Here is a 19,310-nt window from a genome sequence, read left to right on the forward strand (position 1 = left end):
GAGATGTATCTTTTTTCTAGAAACTGTTAAAGTTTAAGTATGTTAAAGCTGTAGTGATACACTTCTACTAAAAAAATAAAAAAGAATATTTAAAAAAAAAAATCTTAGGACCAACAGATAAACTTCACTATTGTCCTTCACTGATGCTCAAGCTTTAACAGTAAAGTTTTAAATGGTCATTGCTACCTTATTTATGATTGGTAGGTGATGAGCATTTAAGGTCTGTAGGTAATTATTAACTTTAGATTTGGCAAATAATTTTACTTTAATATATTAAGAATAAAAAAGAAGAAAGCCCCTGTATTAGTTAACACCACGTGCCAGGCTATGTACCAAGTGAGTGAACTCGAATCATCTGATTCACACCTCATGCCATGCTTAATAAAGGGAAAGTCACCCCAACTGCACAGACAAATAAACCGGTGTGGAGAAAAACAGTATTTGCTCAGAGGTACACAATACCACTCAGTATATTTTAGGTTTAACTACAAGCCATTGAAAAATAGAAGATGGGAACTGATTTGTCAGTGGGTCTAAAGACAGTCTGGTCTGTCCAGTCCAGGGTAAACACACCAGCCCGGCTTTGGAGGCCTTTGCTACCCTGGCCTTGGTTGGTGTTCACGCTCTCAGGACCTCTGTCACAGATTTCTTAATGTGTAGTTTTCTTACAGTTCAATTGCAATGTCCCCTTCACATTTAAAGTCGTATCCTTCCTTAGTGGAGGGCCCTGGTTTAAGCTTAAGCAGACATTCTGCTCTGCCTGGACCATTTGTTAAATCATGAGAATAGCCTCCAAGATTCATTGCATAAATACTGGGCACCAGAGGGAAAGGGAGGCCCTGCAGATGTGCAAAAGGCATTTGCCTTTTATCTGGCTCTGTGGCTTGACATCAGGCTTTGTGAAGAGAGGCCACAGAGAGTATTTTTCCTTCAGAAACCATGGAAGATAGGACCACAGTTTATTTTCAGTTCCGATGAGAGATTGTCAAATAGAATACGGCAGAGGTAGATTCTTCCTGTGCTATTTGGAATAGGGCATGAGTGTGGCCTTAAGAGGAGCCAGGAGGAACCAGGCACCCTGTCCTACCCAGAGGCTGGGATGTGAAACCCAAATGCTACCTGCTCAGGCATGACCCAACCCAGGGCTTTCCCACGCCCAGTACCAACCCACTGACAGTGATGAGGACCTCCCTTAAGTGACCTCCCAGGTTGCCACATTGAGAGGAGCTGTGGGAACTAGTGGACCTGAGAGGGTACAGAGAGCTGTGCAGTTCCTGTGGATCCACAGAACTTACAGGAAGAGATTGGAAAACAACCAGGCTCCAATGACAGAGAACACAAGTCGTAGACTTCAGTCTGTTGTCAGAATGATTCTCTAGTTTGCAGGGGTCAGGCAGGGAATGGTTATGATTCGGAGCATCCACACCAACTGTGTCCAGTGCTCCACTCCACACATATCTCTTTTCCATGTGCTATTATTCATTTGTTCTTTGTGCATTTAAAACAACGGCGAATTCAGAGCTGGAGAGACGGCTCAGCAATTACAGAGGACCAGGGTTCAATTCCCAGCATGTACATTGCAGCTAACAACCACCTGTGACTCCAGTTCCAGGGGATCTGACACCCTCCTCTGACCTCTACCCGCATTGCACGACAGGGGTGCACTTACACACTCATACACATAAAATTAAAAAAAAACACAATGGCAAATTAATGTGGGTTTTAGTCATCCAGATTGTGCCCTTAAGTCGGGGGATGACCACAGAGCAGTGAGTCTCCCAGAAAAGGAAACTGACATTTTTAAAGCACCTATTTGTGCATAAGGCCTATTCTAAGTAATTTACATTATTAACCTTGCATATTCATTTTATTAGAATGTGTTAATTTGTAGAAAATAACAGGCTTCATGTTGACACCTTCATACATGTATACAATGCATTTTGATCATGGTTCCGGCTTCCCTCCTCTCTCCTTATCCCCCTAAACTTGCATCCTCTTAATGACACCTTGTGGAATGGTTGTTGTCACCCTTATAGGCAATAAACAAAGGCAAATCAGGTCACAGTGATAGGGTTCTGTAAAAGTGCAAAGCTGGGTATGCCTAGCTCAAAGGGCGTGCTGAAGAAGCCATAAAATCCATCACGCATCATTCTTGAGTCTGCATTTCAGAGACTTGAAGATATCATCAAGAAAGTTCAAATAGCAAGAATGAGCCAAACATCTTATTAAGGAGAATACTTCTGAGGGTAAGGCCAATGGCTATTCAGATGTGCCTGGAGATTTTGCTAAGGGATGAACCCAAAACAGTGTGAAGAGCTTTTAAATTCTTTTCACATGTGTGGAGCTTCTATGTTAGAAAGGGAACAACTTTGATCCTATACTCAGATAACTAGGAAGGGATCTGGAGTTCTTTTAAATATCATTAACATGCTCTAGGCAGAACACAGGGGCTTTTTTTTTTTTTTTTGACTCATGAAAAGGCCAGCATGGGCCCCAGGCAGCACTGAGCCCTTCAGCTTCCACTTTGAACAAAGCAGGAAGTAGCTAAAGATTAACAAAGTAAGCAAACTTGTTCTCTCCACAAACTGTGGATAAGTTTGAGGCTAACTTCAGGAATTCTGAACCCTTGGACTGGGCAGTGGAAGTCTCCATAACAACGTATGATAATCTGGCAAACAGACATGACTCATATGAAATGTTGCTGTCCAGTTCTCAGAGGACAAATGTGGTCACTGAGAGACCTTTAAAGAATAGAGTCATCTCTGTCTTACTAATCGCATTGAAAGGACAAAGTATCCCTCAGAACAACACCCCACCCGGCTTCGGGAGCTACTTAGAGTTCCTGCTAGTCACGCATGGCTACGCCCCCCAAGGCCTGCCATCAACCAGGGGCACTTCTGGGCATTTGAAAATGCCAGGGGGTGTGCCTGACTACTCTGTATGTAGGGACTGATTAGGCTAAGTGCCCAGAGGGCTGGGTGCTAGCTGGATCTTGGGTGGGCTGAGCATTACTGCATGGGGCAGACATGCCTGCAGTGACCCGGGATGCCAGTGGGGTACAGAAGAAAGGGGGGGACTCTTCTAGATCTAGAAAGGCCTGAAGTTGGCATGCGATCTGCAGCCCTCCCAGCCACCCTGCCCCAGCTCTGTTCCTGCTGAGGCTACTCCCCTGAGCTCTTCAGGGCTGAGGTTTGCTACTGTGTGCATGACACACCTGCTTGTCTTACACAATTGCTTCCCATTCTGCATTTCTAGCCATTCCTTCCTAAAAGTGTACCTCTTACATGCCATTGCCTTGATGTGTGGTGTCCCCACAGCCCCCTCATTTCCTAGTGCATGCTTGTCCTTTATGCTGTCTACTTTCTACACAACCCCAGTGAGCTTTTAAAGATGGAGCTCACTTTGCCACCTGTCCTTGGAAAGTGTCTCTGCCTCTTCCTCTCCTTCCTGTCCTGGCAGACCTTTCCTCAGTGAGGACCAAGGGAAATCGGGGCTCCTCTGCTTCCTCCCAAACCTGCTGTACTTCACGTCTATGTTTGTATTCTGAAGTGACATACTGATATTTGTAACTAGATTTTGTTCCCACTTGCAGAGCTACAAGGCCAGATCTAACTTGTTAGTCAGTTTATACGCATAGCCTAGCAGAGCTTCTAGCGAACAGCACGACACACACACATAAAACTGCATCTGACTCATCGCATTTAAACACAGTGACTTGCACAGGGAAATAGGGTGAGGCACACTTCCTGGGTCCGCCCTCTATCCACAGGTGGAGACTTACCAAACTCAGTACACAAAAGACAGACCTGATTTCACAGTCTTCAGAGCTGGGGGAGTCACTGAGTAGGCTGTTCAGGGTGAGCTGGTGAGCAAGCCCTCTGGTCCTGCTGGCACAGAATAAACTGCACACTTGCTCCAGGATCATTTCCTGTTAGCTCCAGCAGCCTAGAAGGGTCAAACAATCCTGTGTGGCAGTTATCGCAGGCTGAGACATGTGTTGCCAGGAGGACCTGTACCCAAGGGCATTTCTCAGGGAAGCCCTGTAATTTGGAGTGGGTGAGGTCGTTTGAAGCTGGCAAAGATAGCATACCCACATCAGGCTGTTTATAAAACATTCTCCTTGGTGATAAACTGCAAAGGTAAAACCTTAACCAGGAATGTATTCGCCAAGGAATCTGAATCATAATGAAATCTGAGGGTATGAACACAGAAGGCCACAGCTGGCCAAAGTGTCGGGGATAAGAGTCTGCAGAGTGTGGGCCACTGAATGGGACTCCTATATTAAACTTCACACACCCAGGGCTCGGGGCCCATTGCAGAAGACAGGGCAGAAAGATTGTAAGAGCCAGGGAGGAGGTGCGTGACCATAGGGGAAACAGAGTCTGACAGCCTCCTGGGACCCTGATCATAGGAACTTACAGCAATGATGACAGCATGCACAAACTCATCAGACAAAAATCAACATACAACTGCAGAAATGGGCCAAAGGTCCCAATTTGGCAAGGAGCTATTGGCAGGTGATCACTGCTGATCCCTAAGGGATGCTAGACGGCGTGAACAGGCTCCCAGTGGATGAACTCACAACGAGGGACATCCGGGTACACAAACTTGACTCGATAGGCCTCAGCATTTATGACAAAATGCATGAAGTCCCGTAGGCTATGGGAGACTACACATAAGGAAGGAGGACTAAATATGATTCAGATGTATTGTATGAAATACACAGAAATTCAATAAAAATATATTTTAAAAAAGAATGTTTCTTCCACTTCTAAAATGGATAACTATTTCAGCACCACGAACATGTCCTCCAGGATATTTTCTACAGCGAATGGACCTAAACTCACCTATATTCATAGCGTTGCTGTTTCCAGTGTTGGAATTTATTAAAGGCCTTCAAAATAGCTTTTAATATGTTCAAAACAGAGGGGGCTGGATAGATGGCTCAGTGGTTAAGAGCACTGACTGCTCTTGCAGAGGAACTGGGTTTGGTTTCCAGCACCCACATGGCTAACAACTGCCTGTAACTCCAGTTCCAGGGGATCAGACACCCTTTTCTGACCTCCACGGCATTGCAAGACACAGATGCGCTTTCATACATGGGGGCAGTGCGCTCATACACATAAACGAAGAATAATAAGTAAAATATCAAAGAAGTAAGATGATACTTCAATGTTGGTTTTTTGTTTGTTTGTTTGTTTGTTTTCCTGTCCCAATATCTTCAAATTTAAGTCAGAAAGAAAGGAAAGAGTGGAGATCAAGTCATCGCTTACCAGCTCGTTTACCGAAGCACAGGCCTCTGAAGCAGGTGACGTGGCTTCCAGGGCTCTGGAAAGATTCCGAAGCTCAGCGGTTGGACAGCTGGGCTGCTGGGCTGCAAGGACCGGGCCAGGCAGGGGCCCAGAGCCAGGGCGCTCACCACCTCGGTCCAGCTGCCCTATTCTTAGCAGCAGAGGTGCTGCCCTTAAACCAAGAGAAAGATGCACTCACATCAACGGTACAGTTAGAATGCCAGGAACCAACAGACGACTTTCCTAAAATCAAGTTGGAACAGTTGGTATAAAAAAATGTGTCTTAAAAAATGTGTCTTCTCTCTTAGCATAAATTATATGGAATGGGCGTTTTCTCACTTCAGACACAGTGGGGCATTGGCAATTTCAAGCTGCCTCTGTCTTTAAATTATCTCTCCAGACTCTGCTGTTCTGTGTATTTTTAGCAGTGACACCACCATCAAGTGCATAGTAGAAACCAGGAAACGTTTATTGAAGAAATGAGCAAAATAAAATCCTATAATAAAAAATGCAGACATGTTTGTGTAGCATAATTTTTGCATAAACTCATCATTTTAAAAACAGGTAGCAGCTTTCTGAAGGCCTCTGACTACAGAAGAAATTGTGTGGGTTTAGAGCCAGAAGCATCAGGTTTTCACCTTTTCTGTGTAAGGCCATGAGCAAAATACCAAATCACCGGCTTCTTCCTCTGTCTGTAAAATGGATGACAATGAAAACCTGTAAGGATCACTGCACAGACTGAATAAGACTTATTTGCGAATATTGCACAAAGCATTATCTCCAACTCCTGCCTTTGCTTCCAAGTTACCTCTTAAAGTAATTAAATTACCACTTAATTCTTTACAGGAAAACATGGGCTTTAAAAAAGTTATTGATTTCAAATAAGTCATGACTGTGATGCTTAATAGGCAATAGACATTTTAAAACTGTTTTAACATATTCAAATCACAATGTACAATGACACCATGTTTTTGAAGTATGTATTATATCAATGCCTTAGCATGTCAATATGGCACAGTAATGTCAACAATCCACAGAACGCAGAAATTTTAGCTGCTGTTCCTTTGTGGAGCTGCATCTTTGAAAGTGGAAACTCTATTTTAACTCTGTCAAATGGTCAACTTCCTGTGTTCCAAGTTTGTTATCACTGCCTGCCCAGTGAGGGTGCAAATGGTCAGCAAGACAGAGCTATTTTGGTACCAAGCAGAGCTGCAAAATCTTCATCAGCAGAACTGAAATGAGAGGCAAAGAAAAGGCTTTTATGTTTGCAATTAAGTGGGTGTCTTTTGATATTTAATAGCAACAAAACAAAGCTTTTGTTGATCTAAAACAATTTGGTGGTATGTTAGAAAAAAATGTCTCGGATTGGTTTTGCTGCTAGGAATGAAACTGTTCTTACGGAACAGTTTGATGTGCGTCCACTATAGGGGAGAATTTTCAGGTTTTTATCTTTGAGTTGGGAAATACCCAAGGCACTGTTTGTTTCTGTGTGTTCACCTTACCCCAGCAAAATGAAGCGCTTAGGAGGACTTTAACTGCTTCAGTTTTCCAGGGATTAAAATTTTGATTATGGGGTGAAGAGATGGCTCACCAGTTAAGAACAGAGGACCTTGCAGAGGACCTAGGTTCTGTTTCTAGCACCCACATAACAGCTAACAGCCACCAATAACACCAGTCCAGGGATTCAACACCCTCTTTTGGCAATACCTCTGTAGGTATTGCTTGACGTGGGTGCACCTACATATATGCAGGCAAAACACTCGTGCACATAAAATAAATAAATAAAATTTTAAATTAAAAAATTGTGATTATTCCAGAATTGAGGTTCAATGCCTTCTTCCTTCATTTAGCATTTGAAAGATATTTATCTTTTGTTTATTATGCACAAGACATAGTTTTGGGTAGGGGGGCAGCGTTAGCATAAAACATGTCTTAATCTACATGTTGTGGGTGGTTTCCCCTCCTGATACCTGCAGCCTGTGTCTTATTGTAACTTGGGGTAATTGCTTTATCTGGTGACCTGTTCTGATTCATTGAACAGGTCACCACACACAGATATACATACACAGACATGGACATACACATGCACACATTCCATCCACATGCAGTAATACTTTAATTTAAATATAACTGAGCGAATAGTTATTAAAGCCTAACCTTTCACAGATGCCTTCCGTCAGACCAACACCCCCCCCCACCAGGGAGCCTGTAGCTCATTGAAGGAAGAGACTTGGGAAGAAGGCTCTGCCAAGGAGGGAGGGTAGAGATAAAAGCACAGGTAGAGACTGGTGGGTGGTACACACCTGCAATCTCAGTTCTCTGGAGGTTGGGGCAAGATAGAGAGTTCCAGGCCAGTGTGGGCAGTACATAGTGAGATGCTAGCTCCTAACAAACAAACAACAAACAAATAAATAAACAACAGAACACACACACAGACACACACACACAGACACACACACACACAGACACACACACACAGACACACACACACACAGACACACACACACAGACACACACACACCCCTCATACATGCAAGGGATGCCCTGGAGATCAGAAACAAGCCTCAAGGAAGAGACACCTGGTTTCACTCCTACCAAATACAGAGGCCTGGATCTGGTGGGAGGTGCTCAGGAAAGGCGTGGGATTCCTGCTTTGATCTGCAGACCAGCTGCACCAGAAGCTTGTTCAACAAGCATAATCAATCCCATGGATCAGCCCAGACCTCCTGGATCAGAATTTACATTTTTAAGTTTGAGCAGCACTGGGTCAGAGCACAGAATGTAAAGTGTAGCCTATTGCAAGATTTGTAATCAGAGCCAGTGTGCTGGAATCCAGAATCTTACCAGTAAGTGCAAAGGTCAGGCAGGATGGAGAGCAGCTAACCTGGGGTGTTCTCCAACCACTCTGGGGCCTGACTGAGTAGGCTATGGGCCGTGAATGCCATCTCTAGGCAATGTTAGCAACCCGTTCTCAGGTAGTGCTACTGTGGTACTTTGGTTTTATGGCACTTACTGCTTTATGTCACAATGATTTGTAGATTTATGTCCACCTGCATTCTACACGCACTAATTCCACTGTCACTAATTTAAAATCTATTCATTTTTGCATCTACTGAACCTAGTTCCTCAGAAATAATGGTATTGACCCGTGCTGTGATTGTACAATTGTTAGAAGTGAAAGAACATCCTCTCCTGGTTACTTACAGGTTAGTACTGTGGCTAGACAAAGCTGTTAATCATTGCCTTGTTCTCAACTACGACTGAGTGCCAGGCATCTTCGGGGTGGAGTTCCCTGTCTGGTACCTGAGAATCTTGTCCCACTCAGCATGATCCCACTGGCAAAGCTGATCCCACTGGCAAAGGCTCTTGGATGCCAGGCTAAGGAGTTGGACTTGACTGCAGTTCTGAGCAGAAAAGTTGCCATGGTCTGAACATATCCCCCTACCCCATGCCATACTCAAGTACTGAGCTGTATCTCCCCTTATCTCTGGGCTTCCTGTCTGCCATACGATGAGGAGCCTCCTCTATGGCCCTGTCTCCTTTTCCTCCTGCCATAGTGCTCAGCCTCAGGCTGGCCCAAAGTCATCCAGCCAAACCACGTGCCCATGTAAATCCTGCCCTGTTTATGCCAGGGATGTTTGTGGCTGATAAAAACTCTGAGGGACACAGCAATTGCATGTGTGGGGTGGCCTTTTACCTTCCTGCACTTCTGGGAATCAAATTCAAGACCTCGCATGCTGCCAGTGGGCTGTGTCCTCAATTCTCGCAGAGTGGCTTTTTTGAAAGCTAGATCAAGTTGTAATGTAAAAGGCTCATTGAGAAGTGTGAGCTGGGTGCTGGACTGTGACAGGCAGGACCTTAGTGAAGATGAGGGGCCCGAGGAGGGCACCTGAGGCTGCTGGCACACGCCTTTACTCCCAGTACTCGGGAGGCAGAGGCAGGCGAATCTCTGTGAGTTCAGGGCCAACCTGGTCTACATAGTGAGTTCCAGGACAGCTGGGGCTACAGGGAGACCCTGTCTCAAAAAGACCAAAAAAAGAAAAAAGGAAAAGAAAGACTGGAGACATAACTGAGAGGACCCACAGCAAGTCGGCAAAGTCCCCTGAGACTCCAAACCTTTTCTAAAGTCTAACTCCTCTGGCACGCCCCGCCGCACTTGGTCTGCACAGCTACAGGGGCTGCCTGTGAGACGCCTGCGTGCGTTTGCTACCTCTTTTAAAAGCACAAGTGAGAATATTGCCTCCTCCAGCATGGAATTCCCCAGTAGCTCTGTTTGCATCACAACACAATGCACATTCTGCAGATGCCCTGCTTCTCTCTGCCCGTGCCCTTTCCTGAGTCTTCGCACTGCCCCACCAGTTTTAGGCACAGAGCTGAATGACACAAAGTCCATTCATACTGCACATCAACTGTCATCCAACTCCGAAACTGTCTTCTCTTTCCAACCTGGAACTCCAGACACATTAACCTCTCCCTTTTCCTCTCCGCAGTCCCAACCCCAGCGCCTCCTCTACCTCCCTCACTGGGGAGAGTGAGATCAGGCAGGATTTACCCTTCTGGTGACTGGCTGATGTTGCTTAGCATGATGTCCTCAGGACTCATTCAGGATGTGACATGGTTCAGAATTCCCTTTCTTTCTAAAGCTGAGCCATATTCTATTTCTATACATGTAACTTTCGTTTATCCATTCATCTGCTGATAAACACGTGTATCATGGCCACCTGAATAATGATGATAAAACACACGTGTGCACAAATGTCTGTTCGAGCCTCTGCTCTCAGTCTTCAGGGGCATAGAACCAGAAGTGGGGTGCAAAAGCCCATGGTCACTCCGTGGCCCAGTTTTGTAGGAACATCAATGTTGTTTTCCACATTGTCTAATTAGAGTGTGCAAGGGTTCCAATTTCTCTAATCCTCGGTGACACATAGTTATGGTTTGAGAGGAACTATCCTAATGGCTAAAAGTCCATACAACATTTTATAAGACAGCTATGATTCAGGAACAAGAAAGGCTGTAATTTCATAGAGCCCTTGTTCCCTGTGTCGCATAACATAGGGGATGCCCACAAATGACTTATGCGTTTTCACTTCTATACTTATACAGCTCTGGAACGGAGCTAGAGTGGGTCTTATTCCAAACATTTCTTAGTGCTTCTTAGACATTAAACACAGAAATGGGCAAGAAAAACAGTTATACATCAGCTTTTGGGACACATCAGAGATAGATATCAGATTCTGCACGGCACTGAGATAGGACACTTCTCCCGTATTCCTCTTCCTACTTACAAAGTTAAATTGACATTGGAGAATCTGGTGAACCTCCTTGAGCCTGTTTCCTTATCTACAAAATGGGGGTGATAATACTCATCTGCCAGGAATGTTAAAAAGATTATGTGAAATTATGAATCATCCTGCGTGGTCCTGACCATGAAGAAAAAGACTTTCTCTCTATTGCTGAAACATCCAGCATAACATTAATCATAACGCTAATACTAATACTTGCTAAACTGACTTGGTTTAAAAATGGGATCTAAATTGCTTTTGGCTTTAGTTTTTTCTGGTAGTTCCTTGGCAGTAGGGTGGGTTGTAACAAAAGGTCAGAGGAACAGCAGAAGCAGATGGTCTTCCTGAGACGGCTGCCAACAGGCTCCGTGTATGCCTTTGGGTGCCGTCTCCACCCACCACAGCCCATGGAGGCTCCAGGGCAGATCCCCCACATTGTGACTGCGCCTTCCTGAACACTTGCCGGTGCAGACTCCAAGTCTGACACAGAAAATGTGCTGTGATCATCATTCAGGGGGTGGGCAGCTGCTTCAAGGTGGAGTCTATTGTCAAGGTTCTTTGGGTAACAAAAAGAGGAAAGGCCCTATCAAAGCGTTTCCTGCCTGCAGGAGCCCTGGGCTTCCATTAATTCTTTTCTCTGAGTCAGTCTGTCTCCCGTGGGCCAGTGTCGCTGCTTGTCCACTATCCCAGAGAACAGAACAGACAGTTAATTTTAAAACTTTTTCAGAACAACGTTAATAAGAGGAACACGTTTGGCTGTTCGGTGACACGCACCTATGCATTTCATGTGAAGAAAAGAACCAACACGTTGTGGTTCTTTGGAAATTGCGGACACTGGTCAACTGCTCTGGCGTGTCCACTGATCTGTGAGAGTGTGAGTGAGGCTTTGCTCTTCCTGTTCCACCAAGGGATTATAGGAAAAGAGTAATAAATGCTTTCTGAATAGCACATTAGCAGCGCTTACATCTTATGGATGAACTTAGCTACTGACAGGATGGGGTAACTAAGTACTTTTGAATAAGTTGTTGAGCATTGTGAACTGTCTTAGCTAACCATGGGGTAAATTAAAATCCTAAACGAGTGATGGAGTTTCATGAACTACTCTGGATTTTTTCCCAGGGAAGAAGGCCTGGAGTTGGTTCTCACAGATAAGGTATAGGTATTTCTAGCGTGTGTTGTCATGGAACAAATAATGTCCCAGGTGGGTGGGAAGCACGGTGTCTTCCAACAAAAAGGACAAACAGGAGGAGTTTGACACACGTCTAGACAGCAGTGCTGTGGTCAGAGTCCTAAATACTAACTGGGTATGTTGCAGGAAATGGTAGAAGCTGAGAGCCCGCCAATCACCCCACATGGGAGGCCACCACATATCATCAGCTACCACCTGGCCTCAAGTGCACAAGAGAACCAAACAGAAAACAGTAGTAGTGGCCCAGACCAAAAGAAAGCCCAAACCAACCAAGAGCCATCAGTTGGTTGTGGTCCTTTTAACTCATTCAGCATTGGGCTGGTTGATAGTGCTATGAAATCTGGAAGTTTCAGAGGTCAGTTGACAGGAGATGTCTGCTGGGGAGTTAGTCTTTCAGACCTTGCCAAAGCTGGGGTGAGATTGTCCTCAGGACTCTGGAACTTATCTATTCTTTGGTTTAATGGCTAACGTTCTCCCATAAATGTTGAATTTCAAATTAGAAGTCAATTTTTTTATCTCTTTAAATAATATGAAAATACTGTAAAGGAATAGAAAGGGTTAGGGTTGAAATTGATTCCGTGGGATACAGGATCCAGGTCTTGACATCTTTCATGGATAAGGAGAATCCACATGCCAGGCTGGGTCTTCAGATGCGGAATGAAAGATGCTTGTTCCTGTCTACTCAATGAGACTATGAAAAATTTTAAGCTAAAATTCAGACACTCAGATCACCATCGTCCCTATACAGTGTCATCCCCTAGATTAACTGATTTGTTTAGTCTATTTATCTTAAGTAAGTATTTAGGATCATGTTAATGTGATCTTTGTAGTTGGTATATTTTGTATACACAATTCTCCACCAATTAAGCTCACAGTACCCCATGTGGCTCGGTTTCTACAACATGAGCGAGCCTTCCTTCCACAAACTTTCCCACACTTCTCAAGCACAGGCGATGGAACTCCCTAAGCCATTCCACTGATTCTGGAATTCTTACCCTATGAGGCAAGATATATAGAGTTACTTGTGGTCAGCAATACCCTTTCCTTATAGATCACGCAGCATGTTTACGCCTTCCCAGCACTGTCCCCCACCCCCTTCCTCATGCTCACCAAGGCGAGATGCCCAGGCTGTGCCAATAGGTGGTTGTAATAAGATTCAAGCTAGAAGGGACACAAGACACAAGGTTTTACAGTCTTAGATTTGACCGAGACAGACAGAAACCCTAACAAAAAGCAAGACTAGACTGTCAGTAAGCCCAGTTCCCAGATGTTCAGAGAACTTCCACTGAACATTTTGAAACTTCTGTGCACAATGAGGAGCAAATGAAGAAGGCCTCAACGGTAGGAAATGCCCCAACAGAACAGTCAGCCAGGAAGCTCTTTCAACATGAACTTGGTTCTTGCTGAGGTGCATTTATCAGATGTTGTGAGTAACTGTGGGCAGATCCTTCTTGAAAGACTGAGGAGACAAAGGGATGATACAGATTCAAGGATTAACATGCTGATACTGCAAACAAATACCTGTGCTGAAGTGATGCCAGTATTCCCACTCAGAGCTGAGCAAACACTTGTGAATACCTACTCCATAATAAGTGCTGTGCAAGGAGTCGCCGTAATGTTTAATCACAAACAGAGTTGACACGCCCTGATGGTGCTTAACCTGGAGAACTGTGACACGCATTATACTTGTTACACTCTCACAGCAATTAATACAGAGGTGCAATGAGTTGAGCCACACACCCTCAATCAAAATTCATGTGTTGGAACGTCTCAGAATATGACTGTGTTTGGAGCCAGACTTTGAAAGAGGATATTAAGTTAAAAGATCATTAAGATTATTGAGCTCCAGTCCAATATGACTAATGACGATGAGAAAGGAATTTAAGACAGAGGTATGCACAGAGGGAAGACCACATGAGCTGCTCAGGAACGGCTGTCCACGTGGACAGTGAGGCAGAGGAGGGCAACCCTGACCTCACACTTGGTCTCCAGAACCGGGAAGAAAGTAATTTCTGATGCTTAAGCTCATCAGTCAGAGCCTATATTAATTTTTGCGTCACTATGATGCAAATGCTTTGGAATAACTTGGAGAAGAGTGATCACTTTGATGCGTGGCTTCAAACTGTACAGACATCATGGCAGAAAGCCGTGGCCAAGTTCATGGTGGAGGGAGTTTTCTGTGACAGCAGTTCACGTGCTGGTGGACTGGAACAGAAAGCAGGCCAGAACCAGAACTCGCTCTAATCTTCAAATGCTCACTGCTAACTTGACACCAGGTACGTAATACCTCCTGCAAGTTCCACAGACTCCTAGAATATTGCCAATCTGGGAATAAGCATCCAAAACGTGAGTCTGTGGGGACATTTCACATTCAAACCTTAACAGTAGCCCTAACAAATTGATAACAGGTTGCACTTACACTGTTACAATTCTTTTGAAGATAATAAAGTGGGCTTGAGAGTGATTAAATAATTTATTCCAAGTTCCATGTAGCTAATAAATGGCCATGTCAGGATAGAGCTCAACTTTTCATAAGCTCCCGGTTTCCCTTTCTTCTGCACAGGCAGTATGCACACCAAGCTATCTAGCTGACCACGAGGCAGGGTCAGGGTCAGGAAAACCAGAATGCAGATGTTGTTCTGGCTGCTTCCCCATGTCAGGTTTCAGGTGCATTCCGGGTCTGGCTTGCAGTTCCTCTCCTCTGCGCCTCTTCCTGTGGTATCTCAGCAGCTAAGGTCTGCAGAAGAATGCTCCCTTAACTGCTAGTACAGTGTGCTGGATAGCTTTAGTGTCAACTTGACACACCTGGGTTGAGGGAGCCTCAATTGGGGAATTGCCTTTATTGGACTGGCCTGTGGCCATGTCTGAAGGGCATCTTCTTGATGAGTGATGTGGGATGGCCCAGCCCATTGTGGGTGGTGCCACCCCTGGGCAGGTGGGCCTGTGTTGAATAAGAAAGCAGGCTGAGCAGGGGCCAGGGGACCAAGCCAGTAAGCAGTGTTCCTCCATGGCCTGTGCTCCAGCTCCTGCTTCCAGGTTCCTGCCCTGAGTTCCTACCTTGGGCTCCCTGATGAACTATGACCTGGGAGATGTAAGCTGAATAAAACCTTTCCTCCCCAAGCTGGTAGTGGTCAGAGCGGTTTGTCACAGCAATGAAGAGACAAACTAAGACATACAGTAACCCACAGCATTGACTGCTTGTGATGAGTGCTAAATCTTCCTTTTGAAAAGACTAAGTAGTCTGGGCTAAGAAATGAACTTCTAGACTAGCAGGCAAGTGGGAGATATGAGGAGAGTAAGGTATCCCATACTCTTAGAAAACATTATTGCTCGGCCTGGGCTCTGTGAGAGTCTCTATAATGGTGTAGCCACTATACCTGCTATGTTAGGCCAGACTCCTCAGAACACAAATCCAACTACTGATACTGTTTAGGTTAGACTTGATAAGAATGAAACATTTCATGATAAGTGACAAATCTTCCCTTGGGTCATAGATCTGCTTGGTGCAAACTGGGCTGAGGCCTGCGGTACACCTGGGATGTGTGGGTGAGTTAAAATGAGCCCTGTCCTCACAGTGAGCACAGCATCACTTTAATCTAGGCCAGCGGTTCTCAGTCCCCTAGGGACTGTGGCAGAGTGAAGGTACAGTGCCCAGACCCAGAAATTCTGGCTCATTACATCCAGAGGCCTGGATTTTAAAGTGTTCCCCAGGGATTCTGATAAGAATAGGCTTAGAAAGTGCCTTGACCTATGTATTCTGAAGTGTCAGTAGGGATGCACCTTATAAATAGCCCTTCAAACACTACAGCTCCCCAGGACCAGCAGGATTCTCCCCAACCTTTCTGATGGTAAGACCTAGGCATAAGTCATAGGCACAGATAAATTCCAAGACAATGCAAAGAAAAACGTGTTAGGAAGTGAAACATTTTCCTGATAAAACATGCCTTATCCCAACATCGGGCCAAACTCCTATCCTAATTCTTGTCCATTACTGTGATAAAGCATTAACCAAAACTGAGTTGGGGAGGAAAGGCACAGTCAGTCTTTGGGGGAGGTCAAGCGGTTACTCAGAGCAGGAACCTGGAGGCAGGAGCTACAACAGGCCAGAATGCTCCTCACTGGTTGCTCCCCCGGCTTGCTTGGTTACCTTTCACATACATCCTGGGCTCACCTGCCCAGGATGGCACTGCCTACAGTGGGCTGGATCCTCCTACATCCACCAGCAATTAAAAAGATGCCTCACAGACATGGGCGACAGACCAATCCAATGGAGAAAATTCCTCACTTTGAGGTCCCTCTCCCAAGGAGACTGTAGTTTGTATAAAGTTGACAAAAACTAAGCAGCACAACTCCGAAGCAAATACATCCCGGGAAGCGTTCATCTAAACCTACTGTGATTACTACAGCCCAAAACCACTTATTCTCTCTTCAAAACCCAATCTTCTGGACCATTTCATCTCCAGGGACTGACAGAACCTCTGTGCTAAGAAAAGCTGTAATGCCAGGAAATCAGCTCTTTGGTCCTACATTACAAAGGGGCAATAACAGAAAATTCAATGTAAACTAAGAAATGATTCCCTAAATTTCATAGTTTTCATAGACAACCAAGGAGCTTTGTAAATGTTCAACCCTGGGCTTGGTTGACCCCTAGACTTTAGGACTGGGAACATACACAGATGATTGAAGATCCATCAACAGTGAACATGGGCTCAGTGACTCTGCCCTTACTCAGAACAGGAAGAGAATCAGAATATTAACAGCCAGCCCTGCCAGCGGCATCACGCACCCAGAACAAAGACAGTCAATTAGGGCACAGGGTGTCCTCCCAAGGCTATTTTCCTTGCCTGGTGCCTCTGGCCACCATGACTAGTGACTGAAACGTCTCACTGGGCTTTACTTGTATTTAAGGGGAATTACTGCTGTTGTGGAATGCCAGGAGACCTTGGGAGGCAGGGCAGCTATGGTTCATCATTGCCTGTAGTGTGGACTGTGAGGACAAAGGAAGGGCAGATATCATCCAGACAAAACTCAGAGACAACAGAGGCATCTTTCCAAAGCAGAGCTAGGAAAAGCCCAGAATGCCCCTGTCCATCCGCTGGTATTTGTTCTGCTATTGTGAGCAGCAAAGAAACAAAGCCTGGATAGGCTCGGGGCTTCCATGGGCTTGTCTGCAGCATTTGGTGCAGGCGTTTAAGGGGGGAAGTTACTACAGAAGGAAAGCTCTGGAAAACCCTAGCAAGACACGCTGCTCATTTCCAGAATTCTATGAGGTTATTTTGCCAGTTTGTAGAGGAACCATACCCACCAACCACACGCATTCACATTGAAATGGAAACATATTCATGGGCCTGTGACAGATACGGATGAAGGGCTGGCCAAGTAAGGATACCCAGGTAGCCATTTATTCCCCCTGTGACTCAAATAGTAAGACCCACTGCGTGATTTAAACATAGTCCCAGTTAAGTGTTCACTCGGGCAGTGCATCTGTCTGCTGTTTCCCAGCCTCACCTCACAGCCCGTTCTTCGAGGCTCCTGTTGGTCACTAGCCACTGCAGAGCTGCTCCCTGCCACTGAGCTGTGAAGGTCCTGTGGGCCTTTCCTCTGCCAGACAAGGCCAAGGCCACAGAGTTCTGGAAGAATCTCTGTAGAATGTGACCATGCATTCAGATTTTCAAGCTATTAATTGTACGTCTTCGTAAGACAATAGGCTCATAGAAAAGTCACAAGTCTCCTGAAAACTCCTAGTTTCCCTGTTGCCTTCAGGATAAATTGGTCCTTAACTTGCTCTCTAAGGCCCAGTCACTGCCTAATTATGACTGACAATCGCTTAGGCCTTGTCATCACCGGCTGGAGACCCAAGCTCCGCCCTCATGTTCCTGCTTCGCCTTTGCAAACAGCGTGGCAATGGGCATAAAGCATTTCTTCTGCCTCCACCTCCTCCTCTGAGACAGGAAAATGCTCTTTGAACTCCTGAAGCAACTCTCCAGGTTGTGTTAGGACTGATTCAGAGCTGAGGACCGAACCCAGGGCCTTGCGCTCATTAGACAAGCGCTCTACCACTGAGCTAAATTCCCAACCAACAGACATACATTCATTCTCACATAACCACAAAGACACACATCTGAACATGCACTTTCACACAGCCACATGGATATATAGACACACTTATACCCACACACACGCACTCATCCAGATACACATACCTGCATACAAATTAATATAGATACACACATCTGAACACACACATGAAAACATTCTCACACAGCTACATGTTCTTCTAGACACACACATGTACTCACCCAGATACGCACACATGAATACACATTTTCACACACCCATATGGACATGTATACATATAGACACACACACATATTCACTCACCCAGATACACACGGGTTACACACATGAACACAGATAGGCATACACAGACACATACACATCAACATACATTCTCACACATCCACACAAACACATGCATAGATATGCTCATGCACTCACAAACATAAACATACAATTGCATACAAATGCATACCCATTCACATAAATACACACTCACACAGCTGTATACACAATTGCACATATAAAGGTAAACTTGTGCATTCATGCAGACGCAGACAAGATTCACAGTCACATAGACACATGCACACATAGACACCCTCCACACACACAGACACACATACCCCCATGAAGACAAATACTCACAAAGCCACATACAGAAGTATTCACAGATACACAGCCACACACATGTACACACAGTCACACATACACGCATATTCAGATATACCCATACACACATATGCATGTATACTCACACACAATAGCATGCCTCTATACAAATGTACATGGACACACAAACACACACAATCATGCTCATTCAGACATGCAAGCAGACACACATACAGCTGCAGAGATATACAGTCATACCATGTGCAAACATACAAACATAGTTACACACACAAAGACATGTTCACACACACACATATGCATACACAGTCACAACCACAATGTCTGCTGTTGAAGCTCCTGCCTCCCATCCATTTGAAAGCCTTAGGGTCTTGCTGATGAGAAGCAGGTCTCTTCTGGCCATGTTGGCCCACACGCCTCGGTGCCTCCTATATTTCCATTCTGTGAGCAGATAAGGTACAAATTCCACCCCATGGTCCAGCTCCCTTATGTATGAAGGGTCACTTAGAGACTGGAGCCAGGCTGGAAACCTGTATTCAGGCTTATAACTACATACTCATAAGCATGTATAAATGCGGCATGCTCTGACCTCTTACATCACAAAAACTATCTGGCCAATAATACTACCATTCAGCAAAAGCTAGTTCGTTATTATGATCGCAGTGAAATAAATACTATTAAGGGGCTACTGAACTCTTTCTGCTTTTATTTCTTCTGTTACAAGATACTTCAACAGTCCTTTTGGCCCTCCCTGTGGCATAGGTAGACTTCAGGACTAAAGTAGTCTTCCTCTTCATTTAAAAAGGTTTGTTTTTTATTTTTAAGCATGTGTATATGTGTAGGCTTGTCACATGAGTACAGGTA

The 19,310-nt window shown here is 45.0% G+C and overlaps 1 long non-coding RNA gene across 2 annotated transcripts in view; it reads right to left on the reverse strand.

The window, feature by feature from the left end:
- Positions 1-5,491, reverse strand: part of LOC103749423 — a 15,671-nt gene extending 10,180 nt beyond the window's left edge. The window contains exons 1-2 of one of the 2 annotated variants that reach the window (XR_607939.2): positions 5,274-5,491; positions 3,807-3,945 (exon numbers count right to left, since the gene is read on the reverse strand). This is a non-coding gene — a long non-coding RNA (uncharacterized LOC103749423). Of the gene's footprint in view, positions 1-3,781; positions 3,946-5,273 lie in introns of both variants that reach the window. The other variant, XR_001872887.2, reaches the window with a different exon arrangement.
- Between the last annotated feature and the right edge of the window lie 13,819 nt (positions 5,492-19,310).

Source organism: Nannospalax galili, unplaced genomic scaffold, assembly GCF_000622305.1.
Source record: "Nannospalax galili isolate Female #2095 unplaced genomic scaffold, S.galili_v1.0 scaffold366, whole genome shotgun sequence".
Classification (NCBI taxonomy): domain Eukaryota; kingdom Metazoa; phylum Chordata; class Mammalia; order Rodentia; family Spalacidae; genus Nannospalax; species Nannospalax galili.